Source organism: Lepidochelys olivacea (assembly GCF_965140295.1).
Source record: "Lepidochelys olivacea isolate rLepOli2 genome assembly, chromosome: 5".
Lineage (NCBI taxonomy): Eukaryota > Metazoa > Chordata > Testudines > Cheloniidae > Lepidochelys > Lepidochelys olivacea.
In genome coordinates, this window is record NC_140415.1 from 60,206,292 (window position 1) to 60,226,761 (window position 20,470).

At 40.6% G+C, this 20,470-nt stretch overlaps 1 long non-coding RNA gene across 10 annotated transcripts in view; it reads right to left on the reverse strand.

Annotated features, from left to right (window-relative positions):
* The window catches only part of LOC311520544, a 95,244-nt gene that overhangs the window by 45,638 nt on the left and 29,136 nt on the right, over window positions 1-20,470 (reverse strand). For all 10 annotated transcript variants that reach the window (XR_014711628.1, XR_014711629.1, XR_014711630.1 and 7 more), the window contains exons 3-4: window positions 18,067-18,152; window positions 14,323-14,463 (exon numbers count right to left, since the gene is read on the reverse strand). This is a non-coding gene — a long non-coding RNA (uncharacterized lncRNA). The remainder of the gene's footprint in view (window positions 1-14,322; window positions 14,464-18,066; window positions 18,153-20,470) is intronic.

Below are 20,470 nucleotides of genomic sequence, written 5' to 3' on the forward strand. Positions count from 1 at the left end.
ATTTTAAAGTATGCTGCGTGCAGTGTGTGTGTCAGGAATGCTGAAGCAGGAAATGGCTTGGATTGCAGCTGAGACACTATGTTGTGTTTAAGTTTGTGTGTGAAAGGTGAGCCCTCCCAGCCCTTTCATCACCATGACTGTGATTAAAACATTGCCGGCCTGGAACTAAGTGTAAGGTGTGCATTCCATTCAACCAGCTGCCAGTCTTTCAGTTAGCTGGTTTGCAGGTTGTGAGAGAAGACATGTTCCTGTTTTCAGCACATGGGCAAAAGATCGTGCTCTAGTGAACTAAACTGTATAGAAAATTGAGCCTTTTCTCTGTTTTATGCTATAGCTTCCTCTATACATTTGTTCATACTGTACAAGTGACAACAAGAAGATCTTTTTCTACTACTTTGCTTGCACACATTTGTGTATGTTTAAGAAAAGAAAAAGGCCTACTGCAAAGCATTACTTATATATTTGAATCATGCACAAACGTACGTAGCACACACGCCAAAAAGAGACAACTTATTTTCACCTGTGATTCATGAGATGTGAAAGCTACACAGAAAACATCTGCAGTTTTAAAGAATCTCCTGCACTGCAAGCAGGGGTAGATGCAAAATCTTTTAAAAGGTCCTGAAGAAGCAGCAGCCACAGGTGGATAGGGGAGTTATCAAATAAATGACAGTCTTGTAGGTAAAGAACCCATAAAGCAAACGTATGAACCAATGCTTGAATTAGTACAGTCTGAATTATACTGGATTAAGAAAATATCCAGGAACAAATAAAAATCAGCATTTTTAATTTACCAGTTCTGTGTTGTCCAGAATTCTGTACCTTCTGCTATTTTATTTGTATGCTATTTTAAATACACTGAATTGGCAAACAGTCAAAGTTTGTCCTGAACAGGGATGGTGTTAAAAAGAGAAAAAGTAAGGGGCACTGGAAAGCCTCATGAAATAAAGGTTCTGGAATTATACCACATAAGCTGAGGGAGCAAGCAGGAAGGTTTCAGTTTTAACTCTAGAAGATGACTGTAGAATTGTTATTACAGTGAGTTCCTTTGAGTCTCCTCTGGGTTTCTTTTCACAACCATAAGAGGAAGAGAGAGAGATAACCAGCAGGAAATGGACAGTCACTGCTATGTCAAATAGTACTGGAATTCACGATCACATCTGGCTAGTCAAACATGAATGGTGTCGCCCTTACTCTTATGATTTTGAGGAATTTTAATTGTTGCTGTGACTGAACAAGATGGCTGTATAGTAAGAATAAGATGTGTGCTTATTCTGATGTTTATGCATCTTTGCAGCCTTCCTATGTTTACCAAAGTGGAAGAGTTATTTTAAGGAGCCAGTGAAAATAATTCTCCTTCCAGAACTCTACCACTGTACTCTGACCCTAAATGTAATAGTTTCAAAATACAAAAAAACTCTCCAGAAGTCTCCATACACAATCACCTTTTTTATCAGGGTTACTGGTTTAAATACCTTATATTTTTCTGGTGCTGCCTTATGTCTTGCTCTATGAGAATACTTGCTATCCTCACCCAGAAGATATAATGGTAATTTAACTTAAAAGAATAATTAATTCAATCAAGAATGTAACTAATTTTTTTCAAAGCTATAAATTATAAAGTCACTTCCTCATTAGGGTCACCTTGGCATTTGCTTTTTCCACCAGGCTTGTTGTTAAGGATTTTACATGTGGAATGAATGCAGAAAGGCAAATGATCCGCAATACAGCTCAGAGATGAGCATTTTACCCTAAATTTCCTAGCATTGCCTGTTGGAGTGATTGATTAGTCTTTGTAACATGATAGACTTTCTAGTCAAGACCAACCTTGCTTGTATAGCAAATATAGTTGAGCACTTACCTTTTCATATGCCTTTTGTGACCATATTGATTTGAGACATTCATGACCTTTGCTGCCTTGCACAAAGAACACCAAGACCAAATTAACAAATTCCTCCTGAGGTAAATTCATTTTGCACATTGGGGGTGAAATCTTGGCTCTGTTCAAATTCAAAGGAGTTTTGCCATTGACTTTAACAGGGCCAGGATTTCACCTTTGGTGGCTTGACTTTTTGTGGATTCTTCCACTGCACCATAGTATCTTCTTAAAGAGTGGGAAAGGGTTAACCTAAGACACAAGATTCCCCCCAAAACTCATGTATATGTTGTAGAAAGTGGCTCTGTAACTTCTTTTTAAAGTATATTGATCTTTGATAACATCCTAGTGACTCCAAAGATACTAGAAAGCATTGTTATGCATTGATACTGCTTTTGGGGCCAATCTGGCTTTCCTAGCATGCCCAAAATTCTTCAAAAGGATTTCAGGGGGCTTTAAGGAATACAGGATCAAGCTTTTACATGCAGCCTATAAAGGCTTCTCAGGTGTTATCATCAATGTAGTACCATTATAATCTCTTGAGGATTTTCAGTATTGTCTCTACGGAGACACTTAGATACTACAATGACAGGTGTCATTATAGGAATCTAAGGAGATGGATTATATTACAAGGACTTTGCTTGCTCACAAGAAATATCATGGAAAGTACCTAACTACACAAAATATGGCACCACGGGATAACTTTTCAACCTCTGGCCTCCATTTGTGCATCTACAAAATTGTCATTACACATACATGGACTCACATTTTATGGATACAAATACCTGCACATGAACTTGAACCTTTCTAACACTGCATACAAGCAGGTAGGAGCATTTTCAAAAGTGTGCATTTGAATTGCACCTATAACATACAGGTGCACGTATGTTCCCTCACAATTTTTGCATTTGCACAGCAAGAGAACATGCACAGCTGGAAATTCAGTCCTGTGTTCTGTTGCAGTATCAAAAGCTTATTTCTGAAGGACACTGTGGAGTCACTTAGACTTAATTTTATACTAAGAAGGGGAAAGGAGGAGCTATAAAAAATGAACAGAAATAATTAAGAAATCTAAGTGAAATGTAGTCCACACACCTGGGTGTGTTGTTCTGTCTCATCTAGTGGCACCAAGACCACTTAGAGAGAGATAAAATGAGTTTGCTCTACAGCCTTCACTAACAGCCACATGGCTTTTAGCTCATGTGGTAGAGGCTCATGCACTGAGGTCCAGAGGTCCTAGGTTTGATCCCACCCGCAGATGACCAGGCTCTGTTAGCATTGAAAACACATTTCTTAATTTACACATTTTCCCCATAGCATTAGAAAACTAAGCATGACAGCATTGTGCCAATGTATGAGCACCAGAAAGTGAATCTGACTAATCTAGTTTGTCTTTCCAAGTTGAGTGACATGCAAAGTATATAAATAATGAAGATGGTGAACTACAAATTTTAAATTATTTCAGTGTTAATCAACCGTGGGGTTAGTAACGTTGGCAAAGATTGTTTTAAATGTTTTTTTTACCTTGACATTGTCCATTCTAAGTAGATTTGAGTGGTATAAATGCCCTGTGCATTTTTTATTTTTTATTTAGCACAGCTGTATAACCATCCACTTCTGTTTTCACATCCCTGAAATTTTATGTTTTACCAGTAGAGCTTTCCCCAAATATTTATTTAAATGTGTAAAACTAATTCACTTCATCTGTTAACTTCCCCAAATACACTTGCAAACCTCCTTTCCAAGTACCAGTCCATACAAAAAGCTCATTTTCAAGTTTGAATGCTCAGACAGTTATCAAAAGTGAATCTCTTTGCACAACTAACCTACTTTATTGTATATTTAAAATTATGGATTTTACTTTAATGTTCAACTACAAAAATGTTGGTAGCTTTGGTTAGATATATGCCACACAATCAGGGTACACAAACAATATCACACAGCTTGTATAACTAACCAATGGAGTGCTAGCTTTTAACAACTTCAGTGAACTGCTCAGAACAATCTGCAGACCAAGAATTGTTCACTGAATAAATTTGCGCAACCCCACCCCACAAATAATTTATTGCCTCACCTCCATTATTGGGAGAGTTTTGGTCATGCCAAGCAGGAAATAGATACCACAAAGGGCAGAGGGTCCCTCAACAATCTGGCCTCAGGAGAAGACAAGATGCTCTGGACACTGCCACACCTAATGGCTGGTTAATCCGCATTGGTGGGTTCTTATTGGCTCCCAGTTCCCTCTTCCCCCCCACTCCTGGAGGCATTTATTCCTCCTCCCAGGGAAAAGAGCCCAGTGTTTGGCCCCCTTTCCATTCCCCCCTCTTCCCCTTCAGGAAATGGATGGCTGTAGGGTGGCGAGTAGGGGGTCTCAACTAATTCCTGTTTGGCATCTGAAGCATTTTCTTACAACCCATAGTATATTCTGTGTTTATTGCCTTCTCTCAGCACCCAGGAGGTCTGGCTGTGGGGAGGGTACCATTTGGAGCTATATAATAATGTTTTCAGTTTTTGGAGCAGGTGACCTGCTAGCAGGGGCCAGTTTGCAGAGTCGGGGGCTGATCTATGGCAGATGACATTGGTCCTGACTTTCGGTACTGGTTGGTGCAGCAGAAAGGGTTGTGAGCATCATTGTCTCTTGCAGGTTAAAGCATCCTTCATCTGGACCTTCATCTTTTTCATAAAAGTATGACAGAGTATATCAGCTAGGGTCAGAACCATGTTCTAATCTGCTTGGGTGTTTTTGAAGATCGTACTAGGTACCAATCTGCATCTTTAGATGCCTACATGCCTTTGACAGTCTGGCCCCCAATAACTGAAACTGCAAAGGCTAGGAGTTATACAATTTAACTGCCATACTAAAATTTGATGGTGTTAGTTTAAACTGTATGCAGTGAAAAATGTCTGGACATTTTAGTTTTATATTGATACTTATTTCCTATTTCTACCATGTCTTTACTGTACAAATATGAGGCCTAATCCTGAAAGCCCTTACTGTGATCATGATGTGCATAGTACCACTGAAGACTATTGTTTTGTCCTTGCTAAGAATGTTTAGCAATTTTTCCACTGCTGATCTAGTAGCTCCACCAATGATAGCAATAGCTCTGCACAGCCTAAGATGGCATGCCTGCATCCAGTCTGTGCTAGACCAATGGCAGGAGAACTGCTAAAAGTTCTCAGTGTAGTGAAATACTTTGACTGCAGTACAACATCACATGAAAAAGGATTGATGCGGTTATTCAAAATTTTCACTTAGCTTCAGGTGTTATAATTTTTGTTCCCAGGTTGGATGATTTGTGCAACAAGCCAATATCAAGGTGAATTTTAAGGGGTGTGTGTGTGTGTATTTAAAATTCACATTTTGAAATTAACACTCTGATTGGCTAGATATGCAATTCCAAATCTGCTCCAAACAGGACTAGAAACAATCATGGTAAAGACACCTGCACCTAGTCTGTACTAATGTGGGATGATGGGATGAACTGCACCCTCAGCAAGTTTGCAGATGACACTAAAATGAGGGGTGAGGTAAATATGCTGAGGGTAGGGATAGGATCCAGAGAGACCTAGACAAATTGGAGGATTGGGCCAAAAGAAATTTGAGGTTCAACAAGGACAAGTGCAGAGTCCTACACTTAGGAAGGAAGAATCCCATTCACCACTACAGGCTGGGATCCAACTGGCTAAGCAGCAGTTCTGCAGAAAAGGACCTGGGAATTACAGTGAATGAGAAGCTGAATATGAGTCAACAGTGTGCCCTTGTTGCCAAGAAGGCCAACGGCATATTGGACTGTATTAGTAGGAGCACTGCCAGCAGATCGAGGGAAGTGATTATTCCCCTTTATTTGGCACTAGTGAGCTACACCTGGAGTATTGTGTCCAGTTTTGGTCTCCCCTCACTACAGAAGGGATGTGAACAAATTGGAGAGAGTCCAGCGGAGGGCAACAAAAATGATTAGGGGGCTGGGCACATGACTTACGAGGAGAGGCTGAGGGAACTGGGGTTATTTAGTCTAAAGAAGAGAAGAGTGAGGGGAGATTTGATAGCAGCCTTCAACTACCTAAAGGGGGTTCCAAGAAGGATGGAGGTAGGCTGTGCTCAGTGGTGGCAGATGACAGAACAAAAAGCAATGGTCTCAAGTTGCAGTGGGGGCGGTCTAGGTTGGATAGTAGGAAACAGTATTTCACTAGGAGGGTGGTGAAGCACTGGAATGGGTTACCTAGGGAGGTGGAATCTCCATCCTTAGAGGTTTTTAAGGCCTGGCTTGACAAAGCCCTGGATGGGATGATTTAGTTGGTGTTCGTCCTGCTTTGGAAAGGGACTGGACTAGATGACCTCCTGAGGTCTCTTCCAACCCTAATATTCTATGTTTTTCACCAGTGGAGTTGCATTGGTCTGGAACCTGAAGATTCCCAGACTGTGGTATGTGTCCAACTGTGGTACGTGACCTTGATGTTCCATCCATTCATTTCATAACCATTTTTAAGTAGGTGGTACATGAACCAGTAACATTTGGGTGCCATTGGTTAGGCCATTAGTGGGAGAATTGCTAAAAGTTTTCATTGCAGACTCAACCCATAGGAGTGGTCACTTGTGAAAGGATTGCAGGATCGAGCTCATGCTGTGGTGGCCTAAAATTCTCTTTCTTCTGCAGCATAATTTTCTGACATTCTAGCAATGGACACATTTAATCATTTGCATGCACGTATATGTTGGCTAATAAAGCAGGACAGATGAGGTGTTGGGTTATAAATCAATTGAATAGTTCAAGTGATCTTTCTCACAGGGATATTGGACTTGGTGGTAATGAAATCAGGCACTCCCAATGGTCACCTGGAAATAAGACTCAAGGCATCTCGTTGTTTTGTTTGTTTATTTGTTTTTGACAGGGGGAGGGGTTTTTTACTTAATTCCCCCAGACCAAAACTGTGGGGCAGTTAGCCAGCCTACAGTTTCACACTTGCCACATATGAACATATCATAAAGTTCTGTGTTCAGTGACAGTCAAGCATCTATAAATGTACATGTGAAAAGTCGTGACTCCACTGAAGAGGGGGATGGGATAGTTTTTGTCTAGGAAAAACTTACAAAATACTCTTAAATTCCATTTAGGGGGGTTAAGGTTTGGAAATAAAAGATGTCTTAAAGCTGATACCTGAGACTTCTAAATTACTTGTCATAGAAATCACATCTGTGTCTTTGTTCTCCTGTGATATCTTAATGTTACATGAAGAGCATGCATAGTTCAAGAGAGCTATTGGTCTTTAGGACACATTCAGGGAAAACAGCAAGGCCGATCTGTTCTTCATGGCTTTTGCTAAGGGATGAGTTATGGAAAGTATGTTTGGGGCAATGTGGAGCATTATTTATTAACGTGGACATGGAGAGACATCCTGGGTAAAGACCGTTCAGATCCTGCTGGTTTATTTTTTGTGACTTTTTTTAATGGTTTTTCATGTACATATACCTAAGCCAAACAGATATATACACATTTAAAATCCAAACACATTTTCACACACAAAATGTTCGAAATCAGTACAATTTTGGGAGGTGTTGCCAATACTGAGGAGAACCAGAATATCTCACAAGAAGATCCTGGATGACCTTGTAAACTGCAGAAATAGAAATGGGATGAAATTTAATAGTGCAAGGTCATGCATTTAGGGACTAACAATAAGAATTTTTGCTATATGCTGGGGGCTTATCAGTTGGAAGTGACAGAGGAGGAGAAAGACCTAGGTGTACTGGTTGATCACAGGATGACTATGAGCCCCCAATGTGATATGGCCATCAAAAAAGCTAATGCAGTCTTGGGATGCATCAGGCATAGGTGCTGAAACTAGGGATGGTGGGGGTGCTGGTGCACCCCCTGGCTTGAAGTAATATAGTTTCTGCATTCAGCACCCCGATTATAAACATTGTTCCAGCTCCCCTGGCCTCAGGTCAGGTATTTCCAGCAGAGACAGGGAAGCGTTAGTACCATTATACAAGGCACTGGTGAGACCTCACCTGGAATACAGTGTGCATTTCTGGTCTCCCATGTTTAAGAAAGATGTATTCAAACTGGAACAGGCACAGAGAAAGGCCACCAAAATGGTCTGAGGAATGGAAAACCTAGCTTATAAGAGGAGACTCAAACAGCTTGCCTTGGTTAGCCTAACCAAAAGAAGGCTCAGGGGAGATATGATTGCTCTCTATAAATACATAAGAGGGATAAATACCAGGGAGGTAGAAGAGTTATTTAAGCGCCCATGTTAACACAAGAACAAATGGATATAAACTGGCCATCTACAAGTTTAGGCTCAAAATTAGATGAAGGTTTCTAACCATCAGAGGAGTGAAGTTCTGGAACAGCCTTCCAAGTGAGGGCAAAAAACCTAACTGGCTTCAAGACTGAGCTTGATAAATGTATGGAGGGGATGGTATGATGGGACTGACAACAATGGCATTTGGCCCATAGGCAACTGCCAGTAGCAAAAATCCCCAACAACTGGATATGGGACACTAAATGGGGAGAGCTCTGAGTTACAATAGAGAATTCTTTCCCAGGTATCTGCTTGGTGGGTCTTGCCCACATGCTCAGAGTCTAACTGATCATCATATTTGGGGTCGGAAGGAATTTTCCCCCAGGTACGACTGACAGGGACCCTGGACGGGGGTTGCCTTCCTCTGCAGTATAGGGCATGGGTCACTTGCAGGTTTAAACTAATGTAAATGGTGAATTTTCAGTAACTTGAAGTCTTTAAACCATTTTTGAGGACTTCAGTAACTCAGCCAGAGGTTAGGGGTCGATTTCAGGAATGGGTGGGTGAGATTCTGTGGCCTGCAATGTGCAGGAGGTCAGACTAGATGATCATGATGGTCCCTTCTGACCATAAAGTCTGAGTCAATTCTGGTTCAATGAAAAAAGATTTTGGGAGCAATCCAAGAATTTCAAATTTAGCTCCTTCATTCATCCAATCCTATGGACCAAATTCATCTACAGTATAGCTCTATTGACTTTAAAGATTCACCATGGATGAATCTGGTCCCTAACTACCCACAGTGCTGTCAAAATGCAGAAATGGCTGGACTTGCACCTGCTTGCCTGATTAGGCTATAGAAAGAAGGCTGGCACTGGCTCAGTATGCAAAAACCGTATATCCGTCATGATGAAGATCTAATCCGGAACATTCTACACAGCTTTATTCACAATGTGTGTCAGTAGTGGAGGGGTGGGATTTATCTTGTTCTTCTCACCTATGGATATTATCTTTCTAATTAAATGTAGATGCATTTCACTTTTTATTCTACATGGGCATACGTTTTCAAACTACTTATTTACTGTCTGACTTTTTTTTTTCTACCCGTTCCCCAAACTTCAAACCTACTAAGTAAAAATCATGGACATGGATCTAAAATGGAATAAGTAATTTTTTGATAGCTTCTTGCTAACTCTTTAAAGCTCTGTGCAGCTGCTGGTGTATGTTTGTGCTGGCATTTCAGAGTGGAGCCCTGGGAATAAGGAATCTGATTTCAGAGAAACAAGAGCTAACTTCAAAGCAGAGAGCAACTCTCCCCAGCTGATAGAACTTTTACTAAAAGAAAACAACAATGAAGTAAGAAACACACTAGTAATATCTCCTATTAGTCCTCTGCAATCCTTTTCAAAACTTTCTTCTCATTTATCTGATTATATACTTCCATCTCCAAATTCTCTTTTGTGATGGTTTTACCTTTTCTGTTAGTTTAGGTGTCTGATTGTATATTTCAGTGTGAGACCACATTACTTCAAAGCACATTATATTAGTGATTAAAGGGCAAAAAATAACTCCTGTAATTGCAATATATATCCTTCGAGATCTCTACAGAGTGGGGAAACCAATCTGAGGCCTATTGGATGTATGTTCTTTTAATATAGATTAAGAAGGCATTATACACTAGTAATGAGCTACACTGCGCTTTTCATTCACTGGTGCTATGGTATTTAAACATCACAGCTAATGTAGTTTAGATCATATTTTTCCTGGAGTGACATGGTTGAAATAAACAAGTTGGCCTCCAAGACATGTATTCTATATTTTAAGAAAGGCCTGGTAAATACAGAGTATGAGAAGCTCTGTTGATAACCTATTTATCTCTTTCATGGTTTAAAAATAGAATTTGTTTAAACAAAAGAGAAAAAGTAGTCATTTGGGGTCCCATCCTGCCCCTATTTAATTCAATGGGAATTTTGCCATTGACTTCAATGAGAGTGGGTCCAAATCCTAGGTGCCATTGACTTAATCTTTAGCTGGTGTAAACTGGCATATCTCCATTGCCAGTTTTCGCTGGCTAAAGATCTGGCCTGCTATATTTTTTTAAATGATTCCCAAGGTACATTATTGGTGTGCAATAACTCTTTTGCCTTACTTATGTAGAATTTTTTTCCTTTCTGCTTCTGGAAGCATAATTTGATAGCAATAATCATTATATTTTTTCCGTGGGAAGGCTCTTGAAAAGTTGCTCTTTGAGTAAAGGAGAACAGCATTAGTTTGTTTAGTTATTCTGACTGGATGACGGATGAAATGTCAGAAATAATTCCACAAAACGATGATGTGTAATCCCACAGGATGAATGCCTGCATTAGAAATCCCACTGCAAGTTTAATTTGCCAAAACGAAGCCTTCTTGCAAAACTGCTTATTACTTTTGTAAAACAGTAATAAAGTAACATTTACAAATTATAAACCAAGAGCAAAGAAAATGGCTCTGGAATTATTAGTCCTCATTGATGACTAAATACAGTTGATGTATTTGTACTAGTAAAATCAGGATTTAACTGAGAGCCTTTCTACAGTCTTGATCACATGAAGTGCTGAGCATCCTCAGCTCCCATTTGCTTCAGTGAGCATTGAGGGCACTTGGAACCTCAAAGGACCATGCAGTCCTCAGGTAAAGATCATGTGGTAGTTACTCTGCATGTGGGGACAAGGTTTTGTGGTTTTCTGACTCTAAAAGTAAACTGGAAATTTTTTTTGAAAGACATAGCAAGACTGTAAATAAAACTCTGTTTAAGTTCCCAAACCAATAATAGAATAGATATATTGCAGGCCTATTATTGTGTTTGGTCTCCTCGCACTGACTCAACATCATCCCTTCTTGGTAACAGCAGGGACTGGAGAAGCATTTGGGTTGGGTAGCATGGAGCACAGGGTCTTGTATTCCAAGTAAGAGCTGGAGGCAGCTTCCCATCACCCAAGAAGGTTCAGATGAATTCTTAGTCTACAGGGCTACATGGAGCAGCACAGTATGAATCCAGAGAGATCCAGAAGGAGCAAGGCAAAGATGGGATAGGCAGAGAGGTATCTGGGGAAAGACTTCCCTGGGGAAGAAAGATTCAATTGGTGAATAGCTTTGGGTATCTGAGTGAGAGGAATGGGGGTAAGTTACCCTATTATATCCCTAAGAAAAAAGGATTTCAACTAACAGACACTTACACAGATGGACTCCTAGGGACAGACATAGAAGAGACACAAGGCTGGAGTTTGGGTGGGAGTCAAAGAATGAACATCCTCAGGGATAGAGAAGAGACAGGGTAAAGTGTTTGAAGGATAAAATTGCAGAGGGATCCACTGGGGACAAAGTTTGCAGTTAAAGGGGTTGTTGAGATTGGAGTCCCCTCTCCCAGGGGACAATGGGAGCTGTTCAAACAACTTCCTTCTGAGTGGATGCACATAATGCCTCCATCCCATAGGACAAACAGGAGGAAACAGAAAGCATTCACATCTCCTTCTCTTGGGGGGGAAAATGGTTGAGGATGCAGATAGAAAACTAGCACAAACTACAGAGAGCAGGTGGGTGAGAAATGGTGTCATATTCAGGGGAGAGAAGGAGTTCTCCATTTCTTGGGAGGCAGAATAGAGTTCACACCATTTCTTGGGAAATAGAAGAGACTGTGATTTTTATTTGGTAGAGGTCAGGAAGAGGCAACCACAGGACAAGAAGCAATTTAAGTTTTAATCTAATCTCAGTCTTATGAGTGATACATCACAGCCAGGGACTAACTCATACATTTACATGATTTAACAGATCTATTCCATTTTTAACTTTTATGGTCCATATAGACCAAAAACAACCCAAAAACCATAATGAAAAACAAAATATTTGAAAATCAGTCCCTCCTTATTTACTAGAGTTCAGGGTTCTCTATTTCTCTTGCAAGAGCTAATGACTTCACCCACAAACTTGAAGCATGACATTTTCTTCTCCTCCATGCTCTACTGATGGCCTTAGTTTTGCTCTCTGATTTGAGACATACAGAGAAAAAGTGGACTAACAAATCTTCATACAAAGTAGTTACTCTATTAAGTTAAACTAATTGTCCAAAAAGCATGAGGAAAAGGCATGCCTGTCTTTGCAGATCGCCAACCCAGGGTGTTGTTTCACTCTATTTGGGAGGTTTTTAGTTCTACACACTAGATATTCATACATTAGTGTTTAAAAGAAGTGGACCAGGAAACACATTTTTCCTGAGTGTAACTTGCTCCAGATCTTATTAGATATCTTGCATTATTAAGGTATCTTTTGTCCTAGAGTCCCAAATGTTTTCTAAATGGAAATGCATACTACACACATTTCTTCTTCGGCTGTACAGCACCAGGAATACAGTTGGTAAAGACTGTCCTTACCAGGCTTAATTCCCAGAAGTGCCCTCTAATTTTGTGGGCACAATTTTGAACCATGTAATTAATTGGGGATGGAAATGGTAGCAACTATTGGACAGCTACCTACCTGGCTTGCTCACACAGAGAGGTTGGTAGAACTCTACTTGCTACCATCTACCCCCAAAATTAATTGTTGGTGCAAAACTAGGTCCATAGAAATAGAGGCCACTTCTAAAAAATTTGGTTAGTTTGGGGAGTCTCTCTCCAGATACGAACATATTTCAGGGAGTAGGCCAATTACTAACTGATGTATATTATACCTTATCTAAAGGGCTCCCAAAAAGTGGTCTGAGGACCTTTGGGAGTCGGCTGGTCACACGGTGTTGCTCCTTCTCACTTACAGCCACTCAATTTAATGAAAATACTGTATATACTTTTGTACATTTATACAATTTTAGAATTGCTTGCATGGAATAGTGGCAATACAAAAGTATTTTACATTTACATTTACATTACACGACATTTTAGCTATCGTTTTAGCTTGCCACAGGGATGATATGTACAGGTCACATATTGGGGGAGGAGATGCTTTGTGTGATCTAAATAGGAGGTAAGTTGGTCCATGACACTCTTCATTAAAATGTAGTCTATTCTATCAGAGTTTGAGAAGTCATGTCCTATCTAATGTAACTGTGGGTGGTTTTAATTTCCCATATAAATGTCTAATCCTTTTTTTGAATCCTACTAATCTCTTGGTATCTGTTATATCTCGTAGCAATGAGTTCAACAGGTTAATTGTGCTGTATGTGTATATTTCCTGTTATCTGTTTTAAATTTGTTACCTTTCTGTTTCATTAAATGACATCTTGTGTGGGTAAATATGAGAGCCAGACTTGCCTTCTCAATACTATTCACTATCTTGTATACTTCTATCATTTCCTCTTTGGGACTGCTCAGTTTAGAGAGGAGATCAGCCAATCTCCTCTGTCTTTCCTCATATAGAAGTCTCTGTACCTCTAATCATTTTTGTAAACCACAGCCACACTGAGAGGCAAAAAAGAAAACAGTGCATGCTGGTAGACTGTAGTAATTAACAGGGTGCAATGTACATCACACACGTACACTGTGCTGGGCAGTGAACATTCCCTAAGGTTTGTGTAGCACTCCCAGGCAACAGTGGTAGGGGGCCATATAAACACATATCCCAAAAATCTTTGCATTCTCCTAGAATTTTAGCCTCACTGCTGGTGCTATAGTCCTTTGATCTTCTGTTCTCCTTTAAAGATAATAGGTCCTTAGAATTTTCCATACCAAATCAATATATTGGTCCATCAAGAATGGTAACACAGTTCCAGCAGTGGCTAATACCCAGTGCTTCAGAAGATAGTGATTACCAGAGATGTCTCTTGGGTATGGCAAATTGGGGCAACCTCTCCGGGCCCCGCACTTTGGGTTGCCCCGTGGCTGCCGGTACAATTGAGCGGCACCAGGTGCGGTTGGTCCCAGACGTGATGGATTTGTCACTTCCTCCCCGGGCCCTGCACCCTCCTAAGGATTACCCTGGTGATTACCATTCCCATTACGCACCTACTGAGTGGCACAGCTCTATATATGATATATTATCTATGTAGACTGATCTAATCTTGCAGTATCCTAATCTTTTCTTCCAGTTTTGTTTTAGTTTTTTAAATAAGAAGACTGGTATTTTTCCTGTCCCGATTGGAAAGATTAAGAATAAAGTAAGGTTAACAGCAACTAAGAAATACAATTTGTGATTATCTTGGAGATATGTTGTCATACAAAAAAGAATATGTTTACCTGTATGCCTGTTGAGATGAGAAACTGCAGGGGGTAGGGGGGAGAGAGGAGGCTACAGATTGCTTCCCTTTATCCTTTCTAATGAACATTGTTCTTGAGTTCCATGGAGTAGTCAGTGAACTGGATGGTCTCTGCACAGCTCTGTTTAAAAATCAAAATAAAATTCATTGTTCCATAAGGAAAATATATTTATTGGCTTAATATTCATGTTTTACATATCTGAACCAAGGCTGCCCATCCCTTTCTCTGTGATTTTTATTTCCCCCCCCCCCCATGGTGAAACTGAGTTCCTTTGACAGAAATAACTTGAATGGAAAAGATGGGTGGTAAGGAAAAAAATACATTCTTTGCACTTGTAATAACATGTAGCACTTTAATCTTCAAAGCATCTTACGAATATTAAATCACTTCACTCCTCAGAGGGAGGGAAGTATTATTAAACTCTGTGTCTTAGTAAAACGGGTGTAAGCCCCTATCTGCATAAGATTAAGCCTGTTCCAAAGCAAGGTTAAATTCCTTGTGTTTAAGTGCGTGCATGCAGCAGCTGGCATCCTAGCTACACCAAGGCTCTCAAAATCGCTAATATTGGTGTTCGCAATGGAGGGAAATTCTTAGGAAATTTGCCCTAGTGGAGATGGAGCCAGGAGGACTTGCCAAAGCTTCAGAGTCTCTGTTCGAGCCAGAAATGGATCTTGGGAGCACCTGAATTCCAATTTTCTGCTCAGTCCACAATTCTTCCATGGTAGATATGTAGAAAAATCACTGAATAACTTCAATTTAATAAGCTCTACCCCTTTCTAATGGTGCTATGCCTATGAATTAGAGCATTACTACTAGGAGTGTTACTTACAAGATGTACAAGCACATATCTTTATTTTTTCCATAATTAACCACAATCTCAACTATCCTGGAGACTTTAATCTACTAGAGTACTTCCTAATGGGGCACATGCGTCAGTGATGCAAATTATTCCGCAGCAGCCAAGAGCTAGGTATTTATAAAGACCCTGATTGCACCCCTGACATACCAGCAAAGCAAATAAGGCTGTGTTCAGAGGGCTCTATCCTGAGACCTGCTATGGCCCCTTTCTGCTGTTTTGGTATCACAGAAGTCTACACAGGGATAAAAGACCTGCAGCTGGCCCAGATCAGCTGACTTGGGCTCACAAGGCTTGAGCTGCAGGGCTAAAAATCGCACAGTAGACATTTGGGCTCAGGTTGGAGCCCGAGCTCTGGGCTCTTTCATCTTTGCAGGATTGAGGCCATCCCTTAAACAGCCAAACCAGTAGGGGAATCACTGAGTTACATTAAAGATGGTGTAGCTCCCAGTCTTGCCAGTGAAGGGGATTAGGGGGTATGCTGGAGGTGTGGCTGGAATGCTCCACCTATCCACCCCTTGAGGGTGTTACTGCTGACATGAATTAAAGCAACCCGAGGGATCACAGGAGAACAAAGGTGACTACACCTTTATACCTCCGATGCTCACCTCATCGGGCCTGGGCCAGGCCCAGAGATCAGGGTCAATGAATTTGTTGATGTATTTCTAAGCCAAAAAACAACTCTAAAAGGACATATCAACTTTTGCTATGCAAAGCTCTTCCTGCACTTCAATACACACCAGGTCTTACCACCCAGTACAGGAATGACAGTAGGTGGGTCCATTAATTACAATATCTTATGTTGCCTCTGGTGGTGTAGGTGGAACAGAGATATATAACCTCCTAAATCATCCACAGTAGCCTCAAGATAGCAGCCAGTCTTTTTTTTCAATCCTTTCAATTATTTGAATATTCTAATTCTTTTTCTGGAATGCAGTTTGCCACTATATTTTGCAATTATTACTTTGCACAATAAATTCATAGTTTTTGAGCCTCTGTCTCTAAAAAACAAATCACCTTGAATGTGTTGTCTGTGGGAAATGAATGTGTGTGTTTCATCCAGATATATTTTAAATAACTGGGGAGGTGGGGGAAGGGAGAGTGTCTTTAATAAGAGAGCAAAAGAATCAAGACAATTTTTGTAGTAAAATCCTGACTAAGCTATGCTCTCTCTGTAACAAATCCCCTGGCAAGAAGCCTGTCAGTGGACTGTTTCCAAGATCTCAGTCTGAACAGCAGCCAGTGCTCTACAGAAGAACAGGCCCAAGATGGCTTATCACCTTTCACTTCTGACTCCTCACCCTGCTGCCTCATGCTTTGTGAACTTGAAATCTTGTGAGAGAATACTTAGCTGTCCTGTTTACAAACAGCCTACTTATTTCTCCAGATCGGCTTGGAAAGACATATCCCGGTCACCTGATCCTGTGTTGTCACAGAAACCATGAGCTTCTGACTCTTCCTGTAGTTAAGCCAAAAAGCAGCAACATCTGACTGGTTGGAACTGGTGCTGGATTGCTAAGCTGTCATTCTTCACCGAATTCACTTTGGGCTGTAAACCCTGCCTAAGTTTTAACATGCAAGGTCATATTGGACGCCATCACTGTTCAGAAATCTTCATTTATTTGCTTTGCATGAAGAAAAGATGAATGTAGATTTTTGTTTACCTCAGCTTCAAAAGCTGATTTCTGCAGCTCTGCTCTTTTTATTCTTACTAAAGTTTAAAATTGTGCCAGCAGCTTCATGCAAATTCTTTCCCTTATTAGTTCAGTTTCCAGGCTGACATTTTTGTCTCTGTTATAATTTTCATTTGAACTAGCCATTTACTTGTTGGGTTGCTCATTTGAGTCCTGAGGCTTTGCTGAGACACTAGCCAGGAGCCAATTGCTTGATGTTTTGTTTGTTTGAGAAAAGTAATACAATAATAACTAGAAACAATGAGTCAATGCTGGTGCTCTTCTGGTTCACAATGGACCCTTGAATCCTTTCTTTCTTGTTAACAGTAAACAACACAACAACACGTCTTGTATTGGCCAGTTCTGCTGAGCTACATCCAGTAGTGCATTACATGCCATTTTATTGACTTCAGTGGGGTTGCATGGAGTAAAAATGAGGGAAGAACTTTTAACTCTACAATATTTATAGCTCCATAAACATTTAAAGATGATTCTTTAAAATCCTTCCCGCTTCTGATCTAGTGACCTAATTTAGGAAATGTTTACATTTAGGCTTGTATGCAATACTGTAGCTGTGTCGGTCCCAGAATATTACAGAGACAAGGTGGGTGAGGTAATATCTTTTATTGGACCAACTTCTGTTGGTGAGAGAGACAACCTTTCGAGCTACATTACATTATGTAGCTCAAAAGCTTGCCTCTCTCACCAGCAGAAGTTGGTCCAATAAAAGATATTACCTCACCCACCTTGTCTCACATTTAGGTTTGTAATCTGACTTGCTAAAATTAGTCCTTTTGTATCTTTCCTCCACACCAGAACTTTGGCATGGGGGAGGGTAGATCACTGAACAGTAGTAAAATCATAAGTTGCACATAATGTTCAGCTGCTTCTGTGCAGAGTTGAACGTGGTGTGTGAATACGATGTCAAATGCATGAGAAACTCTTTTATTATTCCTATAGGGACTATAGTGTGTATACCTTGCTAGAGCAGCTTCTTTGTGTTAGAAGACTATGTGCCTGCCATGTCTGATAGCCAAACAGCCGCTGCTTCTGCATCTTCTGCTGATATTGTCAGTTCATACCCTGAGATCAAGCCCAGGGCACAGTGTGGCTTTTTGCATGTCAAGATGAAAATAATCAATTCTGATCCCTTTTTAACACACGTGTTAATAGTAGAAGATCAGTAAACATTACCCTTCCCTCTGTGGCACTGAAGTCTTGAGGGGAGAATCCTCCAAAGAAGAAAGGAGTGTGGTAATGTCCTGTATTGCGTTACATCCCTGAAATGCAAGGAAAAGGACAGTGGAATTCAGACATGACAGAAGTTATCCCTCCAGAGACTACATGTCTTGAAGAAACAGTAATTGCTGAAATAAGGCTTATAGGACCAATGTCTGAGAGGCCAGCTTACACACTGAATGTAAGTGTGCAACTGGGCATACGTTTTTGTGTTTGGCCTTTGGGCCTCCTCTTTTAACAATGGGTATTGCAGTTCATAGCTGCTGCTGAAGGCAGTGGGCCATGTTGAGAGGGGATTCAATTCCTCGTGACTTGCACTTTCCTCCAGCCCCATCAACATGTATATTACTTCAACTTACACTTGGGGGCTTAGAACTGCAAGCCCATCCCAACAGGAGCTACAGGCAGGAGAGGCGCATTCCTCCCTTTGCTCTGGCAGGGAGTAAACTACCTCACCCCTTTTCCGGATGCACATAAGTGCCCTGTTTGCCCACCAACTATTCTGGTTGACGAGTAGAGGGGAACAGAGTCCAGGCTTCTCCCACACCTCATTCTTGCCCCACTGCCCTTGCTCAGGGGTTAGCAGCCCTGCTCTCATTCTGCAGTTGGAGTTGGAGCCTGAGCAGCCTTTATTTGACTAAATGGGGGACAGGGTTAATCCACTCTGTGGCTGAGTAAGAGCTAGGCACACGTAGTCCCTTAGGGCTTGATTCTTCAACCATATTCTTAACCCTTATTGTCAATGGGGGTGTTTGTTAGAGTGAGTATCAACTGCAGAATGGGGCCCTTAGACTCGCACCCGCTTACCAACATGTAACTGACACCACCACCACCTACGAATTTGGCCCACAGCATCTGAGTGTAGGAAAGCCTAGGGCCTCTGGTGAAACTCACACTCCAGAGAGACAAGTAGAAAGGAGCCTAGCAACAAAAGCAACTAACAGAAAGGTGTGAGAATGTGCAGATAAAAGCAGAATCGTCTGCAGCTTTACACTACTGTATCTTGTGGCTCCTGAAAGAGTCAGCGACTGCAGCTTAAGTTCCTTTATACATCTGTAAGTAGTTGTAAAGGGGCATAACTTTGAATTTGGACCTCTTTTGTGTGCATAAGATATTGGAAGAAATGCCCTAACATAGTTCACTCCTTTGTAAACAGCATCATTGGCAATATGGTGTATCCTTCCTCTTGTTCGGGGCTGGAGAAGGAAAAAATAGTTTGTTTGAATCAAAAAAAGAGTGGGATCAGAACCAGAATTGTAATACAAACAAGAAAATTAGGAGCAGAACTTGCAGTAAATCTACAGGCCTAGCAGAAAGTCTCCTGCAGACTAACTTAAATATAGGAGTATTTGTTAGTGTTAATGAGGTAATTATTCCAACAGACAGGGACGCATGCAGATGTGGGGGTTTTATACTGGGCTACACTTTCCAATGTGCCACCAACACTCACAATTTAAAATATGTCCTTTTATTTATTGTTAGAAATTTCTATACAATTATACTCTGTCTTTAGAATCCAAACAGAGGCAGGAGAAAAGAGTCTCTCGTTCTTCTCCCCTGCCTATCCCCATTAGAAATCCTATCCGTTCCTGGTCCGTCCTTTTCTCAAACAAGATCCCTTCCATCTCCCTACCCATCTCCTGACTCCTAAAACCACTTGAGGATTATCCAGTACCCTGAGTGTTGAGACAGATTTATTTTGCAGAAAATCCCATTTTAAATCTGCCAGGTGCTTGGTAGGATGCACAGGTTCAAAATGCTCTGCAAAATTTTAGCACATTATTTTTGAAGGAATCTAGTGAATGGATATGCCATGGTACTACCCTGTGCTTCTTCCCATGTAAGAGGAAATAAATCAGCATCTCATCTTAATAATATGCAGGGTTTTCCCATTAGATCCCAGAATCTCCCACTGTAGATATACAACATTTTCTGGATATCAACAAAGCGCTTGAAGTATTATTTATACTCAGGGCTAGAATGATTGCCAGGAAAATAATTGTTTAAGAACTGGAAATCAGAAAACAAAATTAACATTACTGAATGATATTCAGGCCTCAGTGATTTGGCACACTCAGCAAAGACCACATGTCAGTTAAATGACAAATATGAAAGTTCCAAAAAACATATGGTGATGTTTCTGGAAAATCTCTGACAAAGCTTAATGTAGTCAGCTTTCAGCTTTGTATACACTTTGTGGGAATTCCAAGTTATGACACTTTGATTTCTATTCATGCTCTATAAGAATTTCTTAGGTTGCAGGGGTGGGGGGTTGTTTTGTTCATTAAAAAATAATTAAAATTTTTAAACTTTGAGGAAAGAGAGCTAAACAAATTAAGCTCTCACCTACTAAATAACA